Consider the following 22445-nt stretch of genomic DNA (forward strand, 5'->3'; position numbering starts at 1 on the left):
GATTAAAACATGGCTTTTCAGGGTTTGTAATACTTTGAACTGGCACACTCTCCAGGTTTATGGATGGGACCTCTGTCCTGGCTGGAGGTTTCCTGGCTTCAGACCTTAGCTGCCATGGTTCTTCCTTTGACAGTATTTCTCCTGCAATGTGCCCCTTTTCTGTTCATCTTAGTCCAGACTGGCAGTGGTTCCATTTATACAGCTCTCACAGCCTTCTTGTTGGTTTTCTATTTAGTAGGCAAGGATCGTAACCATCAGGCAATAGGACTTTCCAAAAATTCTTCCTGGATAATTCCAGCTCCAATCCTGGCTTTTTCTGAAATGACTCACTGGTTCCGTGTTTGGTAAAATCTTCACATGGGGCACTCTTCTCTGGGGTCTTCCTTTCTGGAAGCCCAGAATTGTCTAGACCATCACTTTCCGGTTTCTCTATACCCAAGAGCTCAGTTCTCAGCTTATCTTTCCTGTTGCATTTTGCTAAAACTGCAAGGAGAAACCAGGTTGCACTTTTCACATTTAATTTGAATCTCTTCTGCTAAATATACAAGTTCATGGATATTTGAAATCTGCCTTCCATCTAAAACCAGCAGTCACTTTTTCCAGATTCTTTGCCACTTTAGAACAAGGATCATCTTCCTTCCAGTTTGCAATGACACATGCATCATTTTTGTCTAAGGCCTTATCAGAGGTATCTTTAAGGTCCACATTTCTACCAGCAGTCTCTTCAAAGCATTCTAAGCCTTCTTGATCAAGTGCCTCACAACACTTCCAGAATCTTCCCCTTATCCATTTAAAAAGCTGTTCCAATATGTTTGGTATTTGCAAATTGCAGTAGTAACCCCCTTCTGTGTTACCAAAATCTGTTTAGTTTGGTAAAGCTACTGGATGGCAATATACCAGAAATGGAATAACTTTAAAAAAGGGGGAATTTATTAAGTTGCAGGTTTACAGTTCTAAGGCCAAATTAAGGCAGGGCTATAAAATGTCCAAACTAAGGTATCCAAGGAACAATACCTTCACTTAAGAAGGCCAATGACATTTGGGGTTTCTCTGTTAGCTGGAAGGGCACGTGGCAATGTCTGCTAGCTTTCTCTCCTGGTTTCTTGTTTCATGAAGCTCCCCCAAGGGCATTTTCCTTCTTCATCTCCAAAGGTTTCTGGCTGTGTGAGCTCTGTTGGTCCTGCTGGCTTTTCCAAAATGGTTCCCTCTTAAAGGGTTCCAGTAAGCAACCCCACCTTGAATGGGTGGAGACACATCTCCATGGAAACCGTCTAATCAAAAGTATCACCCACAATTAGGTGAGTCACATCTTCATGGAAACAATAAAAAAGATCCCACCCAGCAATATTGAATGACGGTTAAGAAACTTGGTTTTTCTGGGGTACACAACAGATTCAAACAGGCACAATGAGTAAGAAAGGTGACATTTTGATCTCCATCTGTTCAACCACTGTTTATATGTCTTTATTAGCTCACACGTTGGTGAGAAAGTAGAAGGCTGCTTCCTTTCTCAAACTCTGGCACACCTAAAGAAAATAAAGATCAAAGAAATTGAGGGACTAATCCAAGTTCATCTAGTAATCTCAAGTCTTTAGAAACAAAGTACAGAGCTTTGTGCTTTATATCACAAAATCCATTTATTGTCTCACTTTCCTTAACATATATATTATTTATCATAAAACCTTTATTTGTTGGACCACCACTTGGAGGTCTTTGATTTGAGGGAAGTTGTATAGCCTCTCAGAGCCCCAGGCTCTTCATCTGTAGAGTACCTTTAATTATGCCTACCACACTGAGTTAATCTGATGATTACTAAAATATATGCAAGTATCTATTTCAGTGAATGAACTCCTCTTCCCTTTCTTGCACTAATTTTTTTGCGTCTAGTTCAAAAAACTATTTAAATTTTGTAGATATCTCCACAGTGTTCCTTAGTTCCCCATTTTAACATTTACTAGGAAAATTAGCATCTGTTGTTGTAATTGATAGCAATAAAATATATAATTTCTTTCATCAAAGTTTTGTATTTTTACAACACAGAATAACTTTATTTTTTGCTTATATTTTGAATCACATTCACTAATCAATAAGCTAACACATTTCAAAGAGCAATGCAGCAATGGAAGTCTTTGTAATAATTGGTTGATAGAGGCAGAATTCTAAGATGACTCTTAATAACCCACACTCTTTTACAGTCAATCTCCTTCCCTGGAGTTACTTGCCTCTAAGCAATAAAATATAGCAAAAGTGAAGGAGTGTGCAGATGTAATCAAGGTCTCTAATCAGTTGATTCTGAGTTAGTCAAAAGAGCAATTATCCTGGATAGACCTGACCTAATCAGGTAAGCAACTTAAAAGAGCATCTGGACTCTGCCTGTAGAGAGAGATTCACTTGCTGTTACCTGAAGAAGTAAGGTGCCATGTTGTAAGAGGGCCACACGATTAGCAATAGAAGACAGTCCTTTGGGACTCAGTGTGTACCCTGGGTGATAGTCAGCATGAAAATGGGGGCCTCAGTCCTAATCCAGTAACATCATGAATAAGACTGTAAGAGTATTCTGAGCTCCAGATGAGAACTGAAGTCTCAGTTGATACTTGGGTTGCAGCCTGGTGCAACTCTGAGCAGAGGACACACCTACCCTGTGCCAAGACTACTGACCCACTGAACCTATGAGATAATAAATAAATGTTGTTCTAAGCCACTGAGTTTGTGGTAATTTGTTATGCAGAAATAGAAAACAAATACATTACTTTTTTCATTTCTGTTTCTATTAATTCTTCACGAAAACTGTTTCAGTATATGTAAAACCCATGGTAAAAGTAAAACTACAAAAACTTCCTATAGAATTAAAGAAATAACTTCCTTTATTTTTGCAATTCATGTTTAATCAGGGTCTATATAATTACATGTACTGTATTTTGGTTTGTTCCCAAGAGTTACAGTCCCACATACAGTGGAGAAAGTATAGATGCCAGAAGGGTACTCAGGTGCAATCAGCAAGAAATTACCCAGTTCACATTTTCAATCTAGGTGGGTTAAGTCCTTTGAAGGGAAAAAACAAATCACTCTGCTTGCCTTCTTCTATTGCTTCTGAATTCTTTGCTTCTAAATGTATGGTATGTGTGGTAGTGGTAGGCCTGGAGATTGGAGAAGCAGGGAAAGGAAGGAAATGAAAAGGAAGAAGCTGTGTGTGAGGAAAGACACACATGATAGAGAAATATACAAGAAGTTGACAAGAAGACATGAAAAATGATACATATACTTTAAGTGCGGTGAAGGAAAGAGAAAAGAGGAACAGGCAGCTCATCAAGTCAATTAGGTCTTTGATTAGCACTAAAATACATGTAGATACAATCAACAAATGTTGGAAAGCAAAGATGGTGGGATAATGGGAGTGGAAAACTGACTATCCTTTTGTTTCATCTGTCCCAAACCCAGATTACAAAATATATCAAATAAAACATAGACTAAACACCAAAAAGAAAGAAAGAAAGAAAGAGAGAGAGAGAGAGAGAGAGAGAGAGAGAGAGAGAGAGAGAGAGAGAGAGAGAGAGAGAGACAAAGAAAGAAAGAAAGGATACTACTTTTAAGATGTGTGAGCTGACAGCAGTAACTCCATTCCAAATTAAAATTTCAAAATTGTGTGATCTGCATTCTTAGCCACCTACACACTATCCCAAACATTCTGCCATTAATTAGCTAAATGACCCATTTAGGATACAAAGCTAAGCTTTGAGGGGGCTGGAAAAGAGCTGGAGTCAGCCAACTGACAGTCACAACAAACCAGTCCATTTCTTAGGGCACTGAGGAGGTAAATTTGTATTTTATTTTGTCCAAGTTGGGGAAAAGAAATCATCATAATATAACATTGTCTTTCCTCTTGTTGCAGTCACAGTCATATCAGCAGGCTAGAAAAGCCATCCCTTTCTGTGGTAGGCACTTGTAGAAAGGGGTCCAATCTTGTGGCTATAGCATCGAACGACCTCTCTGATGTGGCAGGGCTGGATGGCAACGCTCAACGTTACAGGCTGCAGTGTTTTTCTTTGCTTGGTTTTAGCTGAGTCTTGTCCAGCATTCCCATTCCCTAGGGATCCTGATGTGGTTTTCTCTGAGTGCTATGATCCAGATGATGGAGCTGTCCTAGGATATGCTCGCTTGAAAGGATATGCACCCTAGAAAAACAATATTTTAATCCTGATCCCATCATATGGAGGCAGCCTTTCTTTTAATCCCTACTCAGCACTTCAGGTTGGAGAGTTGATTAGATTATCTCCTTGGAGATGTGAATCACCGAATTGTGGGTATTAATTAGCAGGAGTTGTTACTCGACTCATTCTACATGGGTCTTGATTCATTTACTGGAATCCTTTAAAAGAGAAAGCATTTTGGAGAGAGCAACAGAGCCACAACAGAGTCATGAGAATCATGAGAGCCCACACAGCCAGAGACCTTTGGAGATAAAGAAGGAAAATGGCACTGGGGGAGCTTCATGAAACAAGAAGCTGGGAGAGAAAGCTGGCAGACATCACTATATTTGCCATGTGCCTTTCTAGTTGAGAGAGAAACCCTGAACATCATTGGCCTTCTTGAACCAAGGTATCCTCCGATGCCTTCAATTGGACATCTCTATAGACTTGCTTTAATTTGGACAATTTCATGGCCTTACAACTGTAAATCTGCATCTTAACAAATTCCCCCTTTTAAAAGCTGTTCTGTTTCTGGTATACCACATTCTGGCAGGTAGCAAACTAGAGCACAGGAGGAGGTGTGTTTTCAGGGAAGTCTGGACTGGACATCACACAAAAACCCTCAGCAGATCTGTGATACTAGATGAAGGTTGCAGAAATGACATGGGTGAAGGGACTCCTGCCTTGGTTACCATATCCTGCCTCACAAGAAGAGCCAGATCCAACAACTGTTCCACAGTTTAATATGCTAAATATGCTAAACTTTCCATAGTGACAGCATTAGTCTTTAACTCCATACTGTTGCAGTCCAACAAGTCTCGAAATTTGGAAGCTTTTCTGGAAAAGTTTTTGTCAACTTTCACAAAATTCTGCATATTGAGCTGAATCCATCATTCGTGTTTGTCTTTCTGCTGTCTCCGTTCTCTCTTGTTTAACTTCATCAATTTCATCATCTTCAAACATTGCCAAGAGTTCTCCTGTCTGGTTAATGGAGTTGAGAAAGTTTTGAGCAATTTTTTGTTTTTGTTCGTGTTATTGCTGCCACTCAATTTGTCTTCCAGAAGATCATCTTCATCTATTCCTTTGACAATCTTTGATTTGTAGTCTCAGAAAAACATGTATTTTAGTAGTCCTTGAAGTTTTTTCTTGACTTTGCATATCAAAAACAGAAGATCTTCAGCAGAGATTGTTCTTGCTCCATGGAGTTGACAAACTTCAGCAACCTGCTGTAACAGATTAATTAACTGAGCGTGTACCACTCTAGCAAAACTGCTGTTTCATGAAGAGGCCTCCTCACATCACCTAAAGAAAGCATCAGACTCTGTAATTCAAATGCAAAGCTTATAGACTTCTCTGTATTTCTTCCACTACTTGAAGTGGCAGTGGACATTGGGCTAGCTGCAGTATTATTCATCTCTGCTTTCAGAACACATGTAGACACAGCTGTGGGTCCTGCATGGAGAATATGGGGGCAGAAAAGGTGTGGTTTCTGCTGCTGTCACCTGAGACACGCTAGGAAGGGGGTGCGGTGGGGGCAGAGAGTGTTGAAAGAGAAGAGGTGACTTGGCTTGGGGGATGGGGAAGCAAGATGGTGTGAGCCTGGGAGAAAGAAGAGGTAACAACTCCACCAACTCCACTATCAGTAGCGCCAGCTAACAAATACACTGTTATGTGCAAAATCCATGTGTGCTGGTTTGAAACAATTGTGCACCCCCAGAGAAGCCATGTTCTCTAACCCTGATTCAATATTATGGAGTAGGATCTTTTTTTATTAAGTGGTGCCAATGGAGATGTGACCCACCCAGTTGTGGGGGGTACCTTTTAATTAGGGGTTTTCATGGAGATGTGTCTCCACCCATTCAAGGTGGTGGTGCTTACTGGAGTTCTTTAAGAGAGAACGATTTTGGAAGAAGAGACAGAGCCGATAGAGCCAACACGCAATCCAGATATTTGGAGATGAAGAAGGAAAATATCTCTGGGGAAGCTGCTTGAAACCAAAAGCCAAAGGACCAGCAGATGCCAGCCACGTGCCTTCCCAGCTGACAGAAGTGTTCCAGACTCATCAGCCTTTTTTAAGTTGCTCAGCTACCAACTGGTAGCTATAAGGCAGAGATTTAAGAAACAGTCATACACAGCCAAGGAGAAACACTATGCATCATTTGAGTTCGGTTTCTTCACTTAGCATAATACTTTTGAGATTCATCCCTGTTGTTGCATGAAACCTGAATTTGTTCTTTTTATTGTGAATATTCCAGTTGCAGTGGTTGAATTATGTACCCCAATTTAGATGTCTTTTAAATCTTAATCCCCATTCTTGTGGGAGTAAACCCATAGTAAATAGAAACTCTTGCACATGTTATTTTAGTTAAAGTGTGACCCAACTGAATGAGGGTGGGCTCTAATCAAGATTACTAGAGTCTTTTATAAGCAGAAGGAATTCAGACATAGTCAGTGTGCTTGTTTGAAACTGTGATGTACCCCAGAAAAGCCATGTTCTTTTTTTCCTAATCCAATCTTGTGGAGGCAAACCTGTTGCTTAGGGTGGGAGCTTTTGATTAGGTTCTTCCCATGTCACTTGTGGGTGGGACCTTTTGATTAGGTGATTTCCATGGAGATGTATCTCTGCCCAGTCAAGGGGGGTCTTAATTCACTTACTGGAGCCCTTTAAGAGGACTTTTTGAGGGAACCATTTTGGAAAAAGCTCAGAACCAACACAGACAGAGATACTTGGAGATGCAGAAAGAAAACATCCCTGGGAAGTTGTTTGAAACCAGCAGCCAAAGGACTAGCAGATGCCAGTCACGTGCCTTTTAAGCTGACAAAGGTGTTCCAGATGCCATCAGCCTTTCTTGAGTCAAGGTATCTTTTTCCAGATGCTTCAGTTTGGAAATTTTTATGGACTTAGAACTGTAAGGTGTAACTGAATAAATTCCCTTAATAAAAGCCAACCCATTTCTGCCATATTGCATTTCTGGCAGCAATAATGAACTAAATAGTCAGAGAAAAAAGCATGGAAAGGAATGAGAAGCTGGAAGTCAACAGGATCCACAAGAGAAAGGAGAAGACTTTGCCATGTGACATGGGACAGGGATGCAAATGAAGGAACCCCAAAAATCAATGGCAACCAGTACCAGAATGTTACAAACTTTGGAAAGAAAGCATCACCTTGCTGATTCCTCCATTTTGGACTTTTTCTTGTCTCAAAACTGAGCCAAATGGAAGGGGGAACTAAATTGTGTATTTAGTCATTATCATTGTACACTCTGGTTTCAAAAAAAGACAATAAATAAATAAATATTAGGGTGAGTGGGGGTATGGGATGTTTTGGGTGTTCATTTTTACTTTTATTCCCATTTTTTGAATAATAAAAATGTTTAAAAATTGATTGTGGTGATGAATGCACAGCTATATGATGATACTGTGAATTGTATATACATACAATGGACTATTGAGGCTGCAAGAAGGAATGAAGTTGTGAGGCATGCATAGAGGTAAGTGAACCTTGAGGACAGTATATTGAGTGAAATAAGCCAGAAACAAAAAGACAAATTTATAATGCCTCACTAATATGAACTAACTATAATATGAAAATACTGAGAATTGGATTCAAGAGCATAGGTTATCAGGTGAAGTCCTGTTGTAAAGTTTCCTAGATTGTAAGCTCTTACAGCAGCCACATTTATTCTGGAGTTGTAACTGTTATTTCTAAATTCTGAGATGCTGAGCTCTTTGTGTATAAACTATTCGTTCACTTGAATTTCAGGTATCTGTGTGACACCAGAGGCTCAGAGCTAGACTTCTGCAGCTGCAAAAGTCAGCATTACCTCACACAGCAACTGCTTAAAAAACTGAAAAAGTGATCAGATTTCAATTAGTTATACGAATGAAGCCAATCTGGGAAGGACTAAGGTAAACCAGACTAAAGGAAAAGGATGATACTGACTGTATTTTAAAACTTCAACCTCAGTGTGAGACCAAAGGAAGAGATGTTTATTTGATGCAAAATTTATATTTTCAGTAGATAGTGCACCACTGTATTTAACTTGTATGGTCAGCTTATTTGAACACCATGACATGGTACTTTGAATATGCTGTGAGATCTTGTTAGTTTTTACAGGTTGGGCTGATGCCCTGATACATCCCAGAGTAATTTGGGCAGAAGATTGACGTGTTTACAAGGTCCCTTTGAGGGACTGGGGAAGAATGTGGAAATATTAAACTTCCCCACCTGGTAAAGATCTGATATTCTTGCAAGCATTAGGGACTCCCAAGCCCTTGATCTTGGGGCTTGCCCTTATGAATCTTATTCTTTCAAAGGAAAAGGTAAGCCTACATATGATTATGCCTAAGAGTCATTCCCAGAGAATTCTTTTGTTGCTCAGATGTGGCCTCTCTCTAAGACTAGGCAGGTGAACTCACTGCCCTCCCCTCTATGTAGGACATGATTCCCAGGGGTGTAAATCTACCTGGCAACATGGGACATGGCTCCTGGAGATGAGCCTGGCCCTGGCAATGTGGGATTGAGAAAGCTTTCTTGACCAAAAGGGGGAAGAGAAAGGAAACAAAATTAAGTTTCAGTGGCTGAGAGATTTCAAATACAGTTGAGAGGTCATTATCATGGTAGCTATCCCTTTTCAGTTTTTGGTGTACTGGAGTAGCTAGAGGGATACCATTGAACTGTAATCCAATAGCCTTGATTCTTGAAGGTGACTGATAACTAAAGAGGTTTTAAGGGGTGTCCATGTGATTGCAAAAACCTTGTGTCTAATGTTCCCTTTATCCAATGTATGGACAGATGTGTAAGAACAAAAAAAGATAAAAAATAAATAAATATTAGGGTGAGTGGGGGGTATGGGATGTTTTGGGTGTTCATTTTTACTTTTATTTTTACTTTTATTCCCATTTTTTGAATAATAAAAATGTTTAAAAATTGATTGTGGTGATGAATGCACAGCTATATGATGATACTGTGAACTACTGATTGTACAATTTGGATTATTATATGGTATGCAAATATATAGTATATCTCAATAAAATTGCATTAAAAAAAACTGTGAGCCAATAATTCCCAATGTTTAGGCCAACCCATTGTGTATTTGTTATGACAGCTTGGCATAACTGAGACATACCACAATGTATTTGTCCATATATCTACTTCCAATTTTTAGCTATAATGAATAAAACTGCTATGAGCTTTCACATACAGGTCTTTGTGTGGGAATGTGTTTTCATTTCTCTTGATGATGAATATAGAGGAGCTGTGTTTCAGTTTGCTATTACTGCCGGAATGCAATATACCAGAAATGGATTGGCTTTTATAAAAGGGATTAATTAAGTTACAATTTCACATTTCTAAGGCCACAAAAATATTCAAACTAAGACATCCAGAGAAAGTTACCTTGACTCTGAAGAAAAGCTGATGTCTGTCACATGGGAAGGCTGGCATCTCCTGGTGTTTTTCTCCTGGGTTGCTTTAGTTCCAGTTTCTGAATTCAGTGGCTTTCTATTGATCCTCCAGGCATCTCCAAATATCTGTGTCTGAGCTTCTACTCCCAAATGTTTCCCTGTGTTCGCTCTTTTAAGGACTCTAGTAAACTCATTAAGACTCACCTTAAATGGACAGGGCCATATGCCCATGGAGATAATCTAATCAGAAGGCCACGCACCCCTAATTGGGTGGATCACATCTCCATAGAAATAACCTAATCAAAAGATCCCGGGCAGAATTCTTACCTGCCATGCCAGACACCTGGGTTTAATTCCCGGTGCCCATGCAAAAAAAAAAAAAAAATCCCACCCTACAATAGGTCTGCCACTACAAGATCTGATTAAGATTAGGAGAACATGGCTTTACTTGGGTACATAACAATTTCAAACCAGCATAGAGTGGAATTAAGTGTATGTTTAAATTTATAAGAAACTGTCAAATGTTTTACAAAATGGCTGTAATATACTCGATCTTCTAAAAGAAGAAATATACTAGCTATTTTGATGCTTATATTTTCAACCTAAGAGAATCAAATAATAAACTACAACTTGTCAGTGTGGGAGCTGCCTAGATAATAAATGGAATGTGTGGGTGGAACACAGGAATCTTGGGTCAGAAAGCTTTGCTTTAGCCTTCCCATCCCACCTCACAAATCACACCGCCCCTCCAAATCTGATTTCTCCTTCCCCTCACAAATACACTGTTAGATTCTACTGCTTTTAGCCCCTTTTCTGCTCCTGTTACTGAACTACAAGACAGAGGCATGGAGAACTTAATCTTTTCCAGGGAAGCTTTGATATTACTGTGTACCTATGGACCCCTGGATACAGGTCACACCAGCTGCAACTCAACTTGGAGTTTATTAGCCCAGCACTGATAAGTGAATTTGTGTTCTCCTGAGTTTGCATAATGTTGTTGGTGTGCCTGTTAGTGGAACTTCAGCTCTGATTCCCTTTCAAGATCCTGCTCTATCTTTTCACGGTTCATGTCTTGTCTGTCTCTCTAAGTCACCTTGGGAGACCTGGAGCTCTGATTTTCATTTTCATTATTATCAGTCTGTTGTAAGATCTTTACCCCTATGTATAAGCACCTAGGCACTGAGCTATTCTCTTTTTGTCTCACTCTAATGGGCAGACGTAGGGCTGGCTGCACCCCACGATTTCTATACCAGGCCTTTTTTATGCTAAAATTATGTTATCTAGAAATTCATCATTGAGGAAACCACTTCAAGGGGAAGTAGTTGGAGTTGTAAGGTGGTAAATGTTTTTCTTTTTTTGAAAATATAATTTGTATCTAAAGTAAGGGCAATTTTCCTTTAATTATTTGTGCAGTCTACATCAATTGATTCTTAGACCTTAGACAGTAATTTGTTAAGGAGCATGAAGGTGAAATAAAGGCATATCTGGTACCTCTGCTCAATGTTAACATGTCACTACAAGATGGAAATTTAGGGGAGTGGCATACACAGCCAGTAGAAGCAACGACAATGTCAGGGAGCCCAAGGATGTGAAAAGATGTAAGAAGATGTGAAGAGTTTTGTGAATTTTCTGGTAGAATTGTTGAAAAAGGTAGGAATGCTTAGCTGTTTAAAATAAGATTCTTGTGAGAATCACATTCATACAGCATTCAGTGACAACTCAAACAACTTTCTGGTTTTATTTATTCTGGCCATATTGTGCTGCAAATAAAAACTTGGCACTTTACATAAATTTCTTCCAGCCTGTAAATGATCCCAGAAAACAATCTAGAAATACAAGATTCCATTGAAGTAATATGTGAGGAACATACAGAGTGCCAATAGTTTAAATTTAACAGAATGTAAGACTTTGAGGGCTTGCACATTCCAGAGGTTGATGATCCACAATGAAAACAGTTTAATATTTGAAATTCAGGGCATAATCCCAAAACACAGTGAGTGCCAGTGGAGAGCTGCAGGAATCTCCTCCATGCTGAGTGTTTATTTGCCATGAGGAAGATAATCTGGGAGGAATATATGTAGGGAAAGGCCAGGCTTTTTCCTTTTGTTTGGTGGAAAAAGTTAGGAGTAAGTGAGACATGTTCTAGCCTAAATCTAATTTGGAAGAGAAGACATCCCCATGAAAAATCATTAATATCTAACCACGAGAGCATGTGACCAAGCAAAAGTATGTGTAGTGCAAGTAAGTGCAATGGCGGTTTATCAAAGTGGGAGCGCAACAAAGGCAGGACTGGTTAGAGCACGTCTCTTGGTGAAGATGAGGTTTGACCCAGACTTTAAGAATTTGGATTTATGGAAAGAAATTGAGTGGACATCTCGTGCCAAAAACACACTGTGCCATTGGATGTGGAGTGAGTTGCTGCACAGTGCACTGTGGAAACACAAGCTCAGGCACAACAGAGACTCTCAGCAAATGACCACTTTACTACGTACACCGCACAAATGTTCCAAAAGAGCAGAGAAGGTCTCACTGTGGCTATCACCTGCAGAGGCCAACTGCTTGGGTTAGGGTTGGTCTAGGGCAGCTCGATAGGCTACACTTCGCATTGGAGATGAGGCACACCTGGTACTGCGTGAGAGTTGCACTTTTATACATTGGTTAGGGGTGGGGGCTCTGCCAGTGAGGAACCTTTATGCCCTGGCAAGCACCTGGGGCTGATTAGGAGTTAACATTCACCATCAGCCCTCCACTCCAACCCCCTCCCTGCTCTGCTGTCTGCCTTCTCTCGTGAAATAGAAACATACCGAATATCGACATACAAACAAGCACAAACGGAAACATACCAGCCACCTGCACATAAACAAGCAAGAGTGGAAAAGGAGCAGGGTAGGCAAGGGCTGGGAGATGGCTGCTGAGTGTGTCCATGACTTCCCTAGTGGACTGAGATTTTAGTATTTATGTCGGAAAAACTGGTATGAGTGAGGCAGGATTATGGAGATCAATGTATCCAATTTGAGGAGTGTTAACTGGAGACTGGAGATTTGGAGATATGCATAATGAAGCTCTTTTTAATCTGGACTTCATTTGCAGGATGATGAGTAAAGCCATAACCTTTTACCATTTTCTTTCCTCTCCCTCCTGGAATGGTTCCACGGATAAGAAGTTAGGATGAAAAAGACTGGTAAGCGCTGCCTGTTGGAAGTTAGTTTCTTTAAAAATACACACACATTTTTCTTTTGAGATTTTTTTTATTAGATAGCTGAATTGTAATTTAAACCAAAAGTTATATAGGTCGATTAGATATTGAAACATTTAGGTGATATCCAAAAAGGGAGAAATTGTTTTATATATATAACTGATCCTGTTTTGATGTGTAAGATTGAAATAAAAACATAATGAAAAGTAGCATAATCATTTGACAAACACTGATCTCTCGTCCACCACTCCCTTCTTAGAAAAGAAATAAAAACTTTGAACTTTAAAAAAATTGGATGGAGAAATTTTATTTGTACTTGTCATTACCCAAGTTATATCCACTACCTGAAAGTGTTAATGTTTAAAAGTACAGGGAAAACGTTCTGTTCCAAGAAGCTGTATCCTTGCATTTAATTGTACATATGCTAAAATTATTTTTAAAATAGTCTTTTGAGTAAAGGACATAAAAGGTCATTTAAAAAACAAGTAATAAAAGTGGTTGATAATCACATAAAATGTTTCCTTACTAATATTCAAATGAATGCAAATTAAAATAATGAGATACCATTTTTGCCTATCAAATTAATAGTTTTAAAATTGTAATGTAAATTTTATGGATAGGATTGCAAATCAACACACGTTTTCTGGCAGTTAATATTAGGTAGTAAAATTAAATACTAGAGAGGGTTGCAAATTCAAGCTACTGGAAAAGATTAAATTCTAATAATTTATTTTCTATTACCTGGAACATTAGGAATATGCCATACTTTATAGAATGGTGTACTAAGAGCAAGCCACACACACACACACACACACACACACACACGCAGTCTATGGGGAAACATCTCCAAATATATTACCTACATTTCTTTCTGCAGCTCTATAGCATTATGTGTCATTTCATTAAAATTCTTCCTTCTTATTATTTTTAGCTCTTGACAATTGTTCTGCTTAATTAACTCAATTAATTGTGGATGACTGCCAGTTATATTTGCAGAATCAGGGCAGTTTATTAGCTCTTGTAAATGCCAGAAAATAGCAGAAACACTGAAGTGATAATTAAATGCATCTTTTATTTTCTAGCCTATGAATGGAATTGAGTTCATGTCAGTTTGCAAGTTGTTCTTAATGTGTGGATTCTGGAATAGCACCAATCCCCTAATGTATAGGCTGTATGCATACATGAATCATGGTTAAGCTGAGTCTTTCAATATCTTTAGCGTATGTGTCAAATATTGATGTTTGATCACAAACAGTTAAAGAAACATTTTAAGATACTTGAAGGAGGATTTTTTTGTTCAATTTGTTTTGCCTACTCTATTCCCACAGACTAGAAAAGCATTCAGCACATAGTAAGTGTAAAATAAATGTTTGTTGGAAAGATACTAATAACTGTTAGTTCTGCTTTTGAGAGGTAACTCATTTTTCTGGATTTCAGATACCACATATTAGAATATAGTAATTGAAAGTAAATTAATTTCTTGGGATTTTTTTATTCTTAATATTCTTTAAGCCACAGAAATCATGGAAAAGACCATGAAATGGTTACCCTAGGCATTTATTAAAAAATAACTGCTTCTTTTTCTCTCAAAATGAAGTAGTCTAAGTCTCAGAACAGATGTATCCTCACTATCCTTAATGAAGTGGTGATGTTGACTATTTCAATATAGAGAGCTTTTGTCTCACTTAGCATTACTTAGTAGCCTATGCAAAGATCTGAAGTTGAAATGGCCACAGGGACCAAACATGCATCATCCACGGTTGACCAACAAACTCACTGTAGGTTTATAGAAATGGTTGGTGTGCTGGTTTGAAACTGTTATGTAACCCAGAAAAGTCATATTCTTTAACCCTGATTCAGTATTGCTGGGTGGGATCTTTTTTTAAAAACATTTTTATTGCCACATCTTCACACACATATAGTCCATATATGGTATACAATCAATGGCTCATAATATCATCACATAGTTGTGAATTTATCACTATGATCATTTTCTAGAACATGTGCATCACTCCAGAAAAAGAATTAAAAAGAAAAAAACTCATACATCCTATACCCCTTACCCCTCCCTCTCATTGACCACTAGAATTTCCATCTACCCCATTTATTTTACCCCATATCCCTCCTATTATTTATTCATTATTTATCCATATTTTTTTTACTCATCTGTCTATTACCTGGATAAAAGGAACATCAAACACAAGGTTTTACAGTCACACAGTTACATTGTTAAAATTATGTCTTTATACAATCGTCTTCAAGAATCAAGGCTACTGGAACACAGCACAACAGCTTCAGGTACTTCCCTCCACCCACTCCAATATATCATAGACTAAAAAGGAATACCTATATAATGCATAATGACTAATCTCCAGGGTAACCTCTTGACTCTGTTTGAAATCTCTGTTTCAGCCACTGAAAATTTATTTTGTTTCATTTCTCTCCTCCCCCTTTTGGTCAAGATGACTTTATCAATCCCATGATGACGGGGGGTCCCAGTGGATTCCGAGATTCTGTCCCATGCTGCCAGGGAGATTTACACCCCTGGGAGTCATGCCCCATGTAGGGGGAAGGGCTGTGAGTTCACCTGCCAAGTTGGCTTAGAGAGACAGGCCACATTTGAACGACTTAAAAGAGGTTCTCTGGTGGGTAACTCAGCCTTAATTTTAAATAGGCTAAGCTTATCCTTTGCAGGGGTTTCATAGGGGTAAACTCCAAGACTGAGGGCTCAGCCTAATGATTTGGTTGTCCTCACTGCTTGCGAGAATATCAGAAACTCTCCAAATGGAGAAGTTGAATATTTCCTCTTTTCTCCCCAGTCTCCCAAGGAGACTTTTCAAATACTTTATTCATTGCCCAAATTGGGTGGGATCTTTTGATTAATTGGTTTCCATGGAGATGTGACCCACCCTCTTCTGGGTGGGAACTTTTGATTAGGTGGTTTCCATGAAGATGTATCTTTACCCATTCAAGGTGGATTTGCTTACTGGAGCCCTTTAAGAGGGAACCGTTTTTGAAAGAGAGCCCATACAGCCAGAGACTTTTGGAGATGCAGAAGGAAAATGCACCCCCACTCCCATCCCACAGGGAAGTCCTTTGAAATAAGAAGCCTGGAGAGAAAGCTAGTAGATGTTGCCATGTGCATTCCCAGCTAGCAGAGGTGTTCCAGACCCATTGGCCTTTCTTGAATCAAGGTATCTTTCTATGGATGCCTTAGTTTGGACATTTTAATGGCCTTAAAACTGTAAACTTGTAGCTTAATAAATTATCTTTTTGAAAGCCATTCCATTTTTGGTATATTGCATTCCAGGAGCTTTAGCAAACCAAAACAGTTGGTTTACTTTTTTGTAGCAGCCGCTGCCAGTGCTACATCCCTATCCTCCCACTCCTGCTTCCAACTGTCCCCACAGTATTTCTTTCCTGAGCATTTTTGCTAACTTCTGCAGAGCAGGCTGTAAGTGCTGGGGAGTTAATTAATGCTGCACCAAGAGTGTCTGATGGGAGTTCATGTATAAGTACCCTGTAGCTCTCACTCCTTGGAGGGGCAACTGTGGGATGCATGTCTTACACTGGCTACCAGATTTCCCCAGAGGCATAAAGCTCTGTTTACCCATAATGGTACCTTGCTTTGTAAGCACACTTAATTTGCTGCCTTCCTGCCCCTACCTTTTTTGTTTCGCTGCTAGTATTTTTGGTTGCACATCCAAGATAAACTACTCAAAATTTTGTCTCAAGGTTTACTATGGAGATAGGGAACTCAAACTAAGATGACTGTCCAGTTTGATGTTTTTCAGTCAAGAGAAAAAAAAAATTATTTGTAAATGCTCAATGAATGCTATCTTTTAAAGAAGTTTTGAATTTTAATGTAGTCCTGCATATGATATTTCTCCTTTGTGGGTAAAGTAGTGCGTCTCAACTATGGTGTGTGTACGTGCATATGTGTGTGTATTTTGTCCCCCATAAAACAGTTGGCAATGTGTGGAGACATTTTTTATTGTTGTGCCATTTGAAGGTTTTATGTACTCCAGAAGAGCCATGACCTTTAGTCCTCATTCAGTATTGCTGGGTGGGATCTTTTTTATTGTTTCCATGGAGATGTGACCCAGCCAATTGGGGGTGGTAACTTTTGATTAGATGGTTTCCATGGAGATATGTTTCTACGCATTCAAGGTGGAGTTGCTAGTGGGGCCCTTTAAAAGGGAGACATTTTGAAAAAAGCTCAGAGCAATCACAGCAACCAGAACCAACTGAGTCCACACAGCCAGTAACCTTTGGAGATGAAGACGGAAAGTGCCCTTGGACAGCTTCATGAAACAAGCTCTCTCAGGAGAGAGAGCTAGCAGATGTTGCCATGTACTGTCCCAGCTGATAAACACCAAACTTCATTAGCCTTTCTTGAGTGAAGGTAACCTCTTGCTGGTGCCTTAATAGACATTTTCACAGCCTTAGAACTGTAAACTTACAACTTAATAAATTCCACTTTTTAAAAGCCATTCCATTTCTGTTATATCATATTTCACCCCCTTACAAACTAGAACATTGTCTTGACTAGGGAAAGGGATTACCATGCTTACAGAGAGGGTGAAAGCTAGGGATGCTGCTAAACATCCTACAGTGTACAGGACAGCCCCGCACAACAAAGAATTAACAGGCCCAAAATATCAATAATGCTGCTGTTACAAACCATGGGACAGAGCATTTTGGTGTTTGAGAAATCCTTGTATATCCCAATGTCATGAAGAGATTCTCCTATGTTTTCTTAGATAAGCTTTATTTTTTCTTATTTGTTTTATTTAGAAGTATGATTCATTTTGAATTTACTTCTGTATATAGTATGAAGTAAGAATCAAGGTTATTTTATTATTCTACGTAGAATTACAGTTGCTGCATTGAAAATAGCATCTGTTCACTTCGAATTGCTGTAGTTCCTTTGTTGTAAGTCAAGTGACATATATGTCAGGCTCAGTTTTAATCCTTTATATTCCATTCCATTGGTCTTTTTGTCTTTCCTTGTGCCAGTACCACACTGGCTTAATATCTGAAATTCTATTTTAAGTATTTATATTTAATAGCATAATTCCTCCAACTTTGTTCTTTTCCAAAATTGTCTTGGCTAGTGTTGATCCTTTGCATTTCTACATAACTTTTAGAGTGAGCTTGTTCAAAATAATTTAGGGATTTTGACCGGAGTTGTATTGAATGGACAGATCAGTTTAGAGAGTGTTGATAACTCAACAATACTGTGTCTTCCAGTCTGTGAACCTGGGATCTCTCTTTTTATTTGTGTCCTCTATATATTCTCTCGGCAATTTTTTGTATTTTTTTAATCTAGAAGTCTTACATATCTCTTGTTAGATATATTTCTAGGTGTGTGATAATTTTTTATTCTATTGGAAATGGTTTTATTATTTCATTGTCCACTTGTTTGTCCATAGTATCTCAAATACATTTTTTTTTTCATATGTAATACTTATCCACTGATATGATTAAATTAGCTTATTAATTTTAATAATTTATTTATAGAATATTTTGTGTTTTGTGGTATACAGTTGTGGTGGTTTGAAGCTGTGCATACCCCAGAAAAACATGTTTTTAAATCTAAGCTGTTCCTTTGAGTGTGAACCCATTGTAAGTAAGACTTTGATGAGGCTACTTTAGTTAAGGTGCAGCCCACCTCAATCAGGATGGGTCTTAACCCTATTACTGGAGACTTTTATAAGCAGAATGAAATTCATCAGACAGAAAGCCACAGGAAGCAAGAAGCTGAATATCAGTGAAACCTGGAAGAGAAGGAAGAGACCAGAAGATGCTGCCGTTTTCCTTGCCATATGACAAGCTGTGCTGGTTTGAATTGTGGAACCCAGAAAAGCCATTTCTTTAATCCTCATTCAGTATTGCCAGGTGGGAGTTTTTAAATTATCCATGAAGATGTGGCCCACCCAACTGTGGGTGGTAATTTTTGATTAGATGATTTCCATGGGGTTGCCTAATGGAGCCCTTTAAGAGTGAACCATTTTGGAAAGAGCTTCAGAGCCCATGTAACCAGAGACCTTAGAAAAACACCCCCAGTGGAGCTTCATGAAACAAGAGGCCGGCAGAGAAAGCTAGCAGATACCACTACATTTGCCATGTGCCTTTCCAGTTGAGAGAGAAAACCTGAACATCATTGGCCTTGAACTGAGGTATCTTTCCCTGGATGCCTTAGATTGGACATCTCTATACCTTTGCTTTAGTTGGGACATTTTCATGGCCTTGGAACTGTGGACTTGCAACTTAATAAATTTCCCCCTTTAAAAGTCATTCTGTTTGTGGTATATAGTCTTCTGGCAGCTAGCAAACCAGAACACAGGCTAAGAACCAATGAATATCAGCAGATAGCTCTAGAAAGCCACAGTTTTTGGGAAGAAAGCAGCACCTTGAAGACACCTTGATTTGGACTTCTTCCTAGCAAATTGTGAGCAAATAAATTCCCATTGTTTATGCCAACCCATTGCATTGTCTTTGCTTTGCCAGCTCAGGAAACTACTAAAACAGATTTTGGAATCAAGAAAGTTGGGTGCTGCTACCAAAAATACCAAAAATGTGGAAAAGGCTTTAGAAGCTGGGAGAATTGTGAGGTGCTTGATAGAAAAAGCCTAGATTGCTTTGAAAGGACTGTTGGTGGAAATATGGGTGGTAATATTGCTTTCAATGAGGCCTTAGAAGAAAATGATGAATGTATTATTGGAAACTGGAGGAAAGGTGATCCTTGGTTTTAGTGGCAGAGAATTTGGTGAAATTGTGTTCTAATGTTAGATTAAAGGCAGAATTTGAAAGTGATGAGCTTGGATATTTAGCTGAGGAGATTTCCAAGCTAAATGTGGAAGGTGCAGTCTTGTTTCTCCTTATAGCTTATAGTGAAATGAAAGAGGAAAAGGATAAGCTGACTACTGAACTCTTGAGCACAGCAAAACCAGAAATTGATTGTTTGGAAAACTCTGAACCTAACAGTGTGCCCCAAGACCCCATTTCAGGGGAAATCAGGGATTAGAAATGCAGTTATGCAGGAAGGATATGTGGACAGTTCTTACGTCTGATAGATTGGACCCTTGTGAACCATGTGTGAAACTGACAAGGTTTTTTTTTATGTGTATGAGATTTGTATGAGTAGAACCATTGCCAGCCCAGACTAAAAGGGACAAAGAAGGGACAAATTGAAAGAAGAATGGCTTCATGGGCAGAACCATGGAAGCCAAGGTCTGGACTGAAGATATCTCCCTCAAGTCAAGAGAGCAGGCCCACCCATCTTTGTGGAAATGGCTAATCTGCTCTGGAGCTTGAAGAGGGCAGGCCCTGCCAATACTTGGAGATAATGGCATCTGTGCCATGGCATTCACTGAGAACCTGGCTGCCACCCAATGCTCAGAGAGGGTGGAGCCTTCACCCCATTGTCTGGGATGAGCATGGCTGCTGCACAGGCACAGGGAAGGGTGGGGCTGCCACTTCTTCAGACCCAGAGGACAAAACATCATTCTACAGATGACTCTCAGACGTTTGAATCTAATGTAGCATGCCCCGCCAGCTTTCAGAATTGTCTGGGACCCATGACCCTTGTTTTCCTTCCAATTTCTCCCTTCTGGAATGAAAATGTTTATCCTATGCCTATCCCTCCATTGTATATTGGAAGTTGTTCTCTAGGTTTTACAGGTCCATGGACAGAAGGGAATTGTGCCCCAGAACAGACTGCACCCATAACAGGTTTTGATGAGACTTTGTGTTAAGCATTATTTCTAAAGTGACTTAAGACTTTTAGGATATTGTGATGGAATGAATATATTTTGCATATAGAAAGAACATGCCTTTGTGGGCCCAAAGGGTGTAGTGTGGTGGTTTGAATGGTATGTACCCCAGAAAAACATGGTCTTAAATCTAATCCCTTCCTGTGGGTGAGAACCCATTGTAAGTAGGAACTTTTGATGAATGAGATTGCTTCAGTTAAGGTGCAGCCTACCAGAACACCAGTCTTCAGGAAGAGAGCATTGCCTTGATGACAACTAGAAACAACAGTTTCTAGCTTCAAATTGTGAGCAAATAATTTCCATTGTTTAAGCCAACCCATTGCATTGTATTTGCTTTGGCAGTCAGAAAACTCAACCAACAATCATGTCATCTGAAAATAAAGAAAGCCTTGCTTTTTCATTTCTGTATTAGTAGGGTTCGCCAGAGAAAAAGAGGGGAGCTGTGAATTTGAAGCCCAACGTCTTTATCATCTTTGGATCTAATTCCATTTTCTGAATTTTTTCTATTGGTTATCAGTTATATTTTTCTGTTTGCATGCCTTGTAATTGTATCATATGTGGATATAGTGGCTATAGTTTGTGTTCTTTCCCACCAGAAAAGGCTTGACACTTTTTCTGTTAGACAGATAGAATGAGTAGTTGATCATCTTGATTCAGTTAGTGTTTGAGCTGTTTTGGAGCTTGGTTTTAGACCTAATAATACTCAGTCCACATCTGATTCTTCCCTGTTCTTTGGATGTGATTGACAGTTGGCAGGTGTCTGTCTCCTCAGACCTGAAACACTTCAGGGAAGTCAGTTCTGCCCTTCAGAGGTTTCAGCTTAGTGATTTAGCCTCCCACTCACAAAAAATTAAAAATCATGCAAATGTCTAAGTGGGAGATTATCTCTGTTTGTTGTAGGACTTTTTTTCTAGTGAGACTTTGTTCTCTAAGCATCCAGAATGAAAATTAATTCTGCTTTTAATTACATTTTGGTCCAGTCCTATACCTTCTACACTGCTCCAGATCTCAAAAAATGTCCTATGGAAAACATCAGCTATGTGTTTATAGCTCCTCTGGATTCCAAAAAAAATCATGTCAGCCTTCGTGATTGTTAAGAAACTTCACTGTTTTTTCTTTCTTCTGATAGAGCTGAAATGTCTAGACCTAGTCCATTGTTTAGCCTATACCTAGAAAGAGAAAAGAAAACTACAGTGATTGTCAGCTCACCAAAAAGCTCTTCTGTCTCTGCAATTTTAGGTCATTTTATCCTTTTGCTTCCATAGCCCTTTAATATCTTTGAGAAAATGGTTTAAAATAATTTATTCATTCTTGTTATCTAATTTTTGCAATTGGAGTGTTAGCCTGCCATAACCTATTATATCCTGCTTGTATATGGAAGAATATGTGTTTTTAATTTTTCTTTTAAATAAAAGTGCCCAAAATATCATATTTTAAAAATAAAAAAGTTATAAAACCATAAGTCTTCTTTTTAAATGAATGGGTATTTTTAGGAAAGCTTAAAAATTAGGTTGTTTATTCTGGAGAACTCTAGAGAAAAAAACTTAATGATTACATGATACAAAGTACGTGGGTAAAAATGAAAAACATGAAGTCATATGTAGGAATATTTTTAACTATACTGCTTTTTTATATGATTGACTAAATTATCTGGATTATAATACAAATATTGCTCTTATCTAGATGATGTCCATATATCTAGTAATGTAGATATAATTATCATGGTAATTTAGTGGATGAGTTAAATGTGTCTCCTTTTTGGACACAGAACCGGTAAAACCTTTTTAGACACAGAACTGGTAAAAAGAGAGAAGAAAAATAATCAGACCCTTGTGTTCAAAATGAAAACCTTCTTTAGGGACATTATCTCATTACCTA

The 22445-nt window shown here is 38.8% G+C and overlaps 1 pseudogene; it reads right to left on the bottom strand.

Moving 5' to 3' along the window:
- Positions 1-4748: 4748 nt before the first annotated feature.
- Positions 4749-5601, bottom strand: LOC143675853 (transcription initiation protein SPT3 homolog pseudogene; annotated as a pseudogene).
- Between the last annotated feature and the right edge of the window lie 16844 nt (positions 5602-22445).

This window comes from Tamandua tetradactyla, chromosome 3 (assembly GCF_023851605.1).
Source record: "Tamandua tetradactyla isolate mTamTet1 chromosome 3, mTamTet1.pri, whole genome shotgun sequence".
NCBI classification, from domain to species: domain Eukaryota; kingdom Metazoa; phylum Chordata; class Mammalia; order Pilosa; family Myrmecophagidae; genus Tamandua; species Tamandua tetradactyla.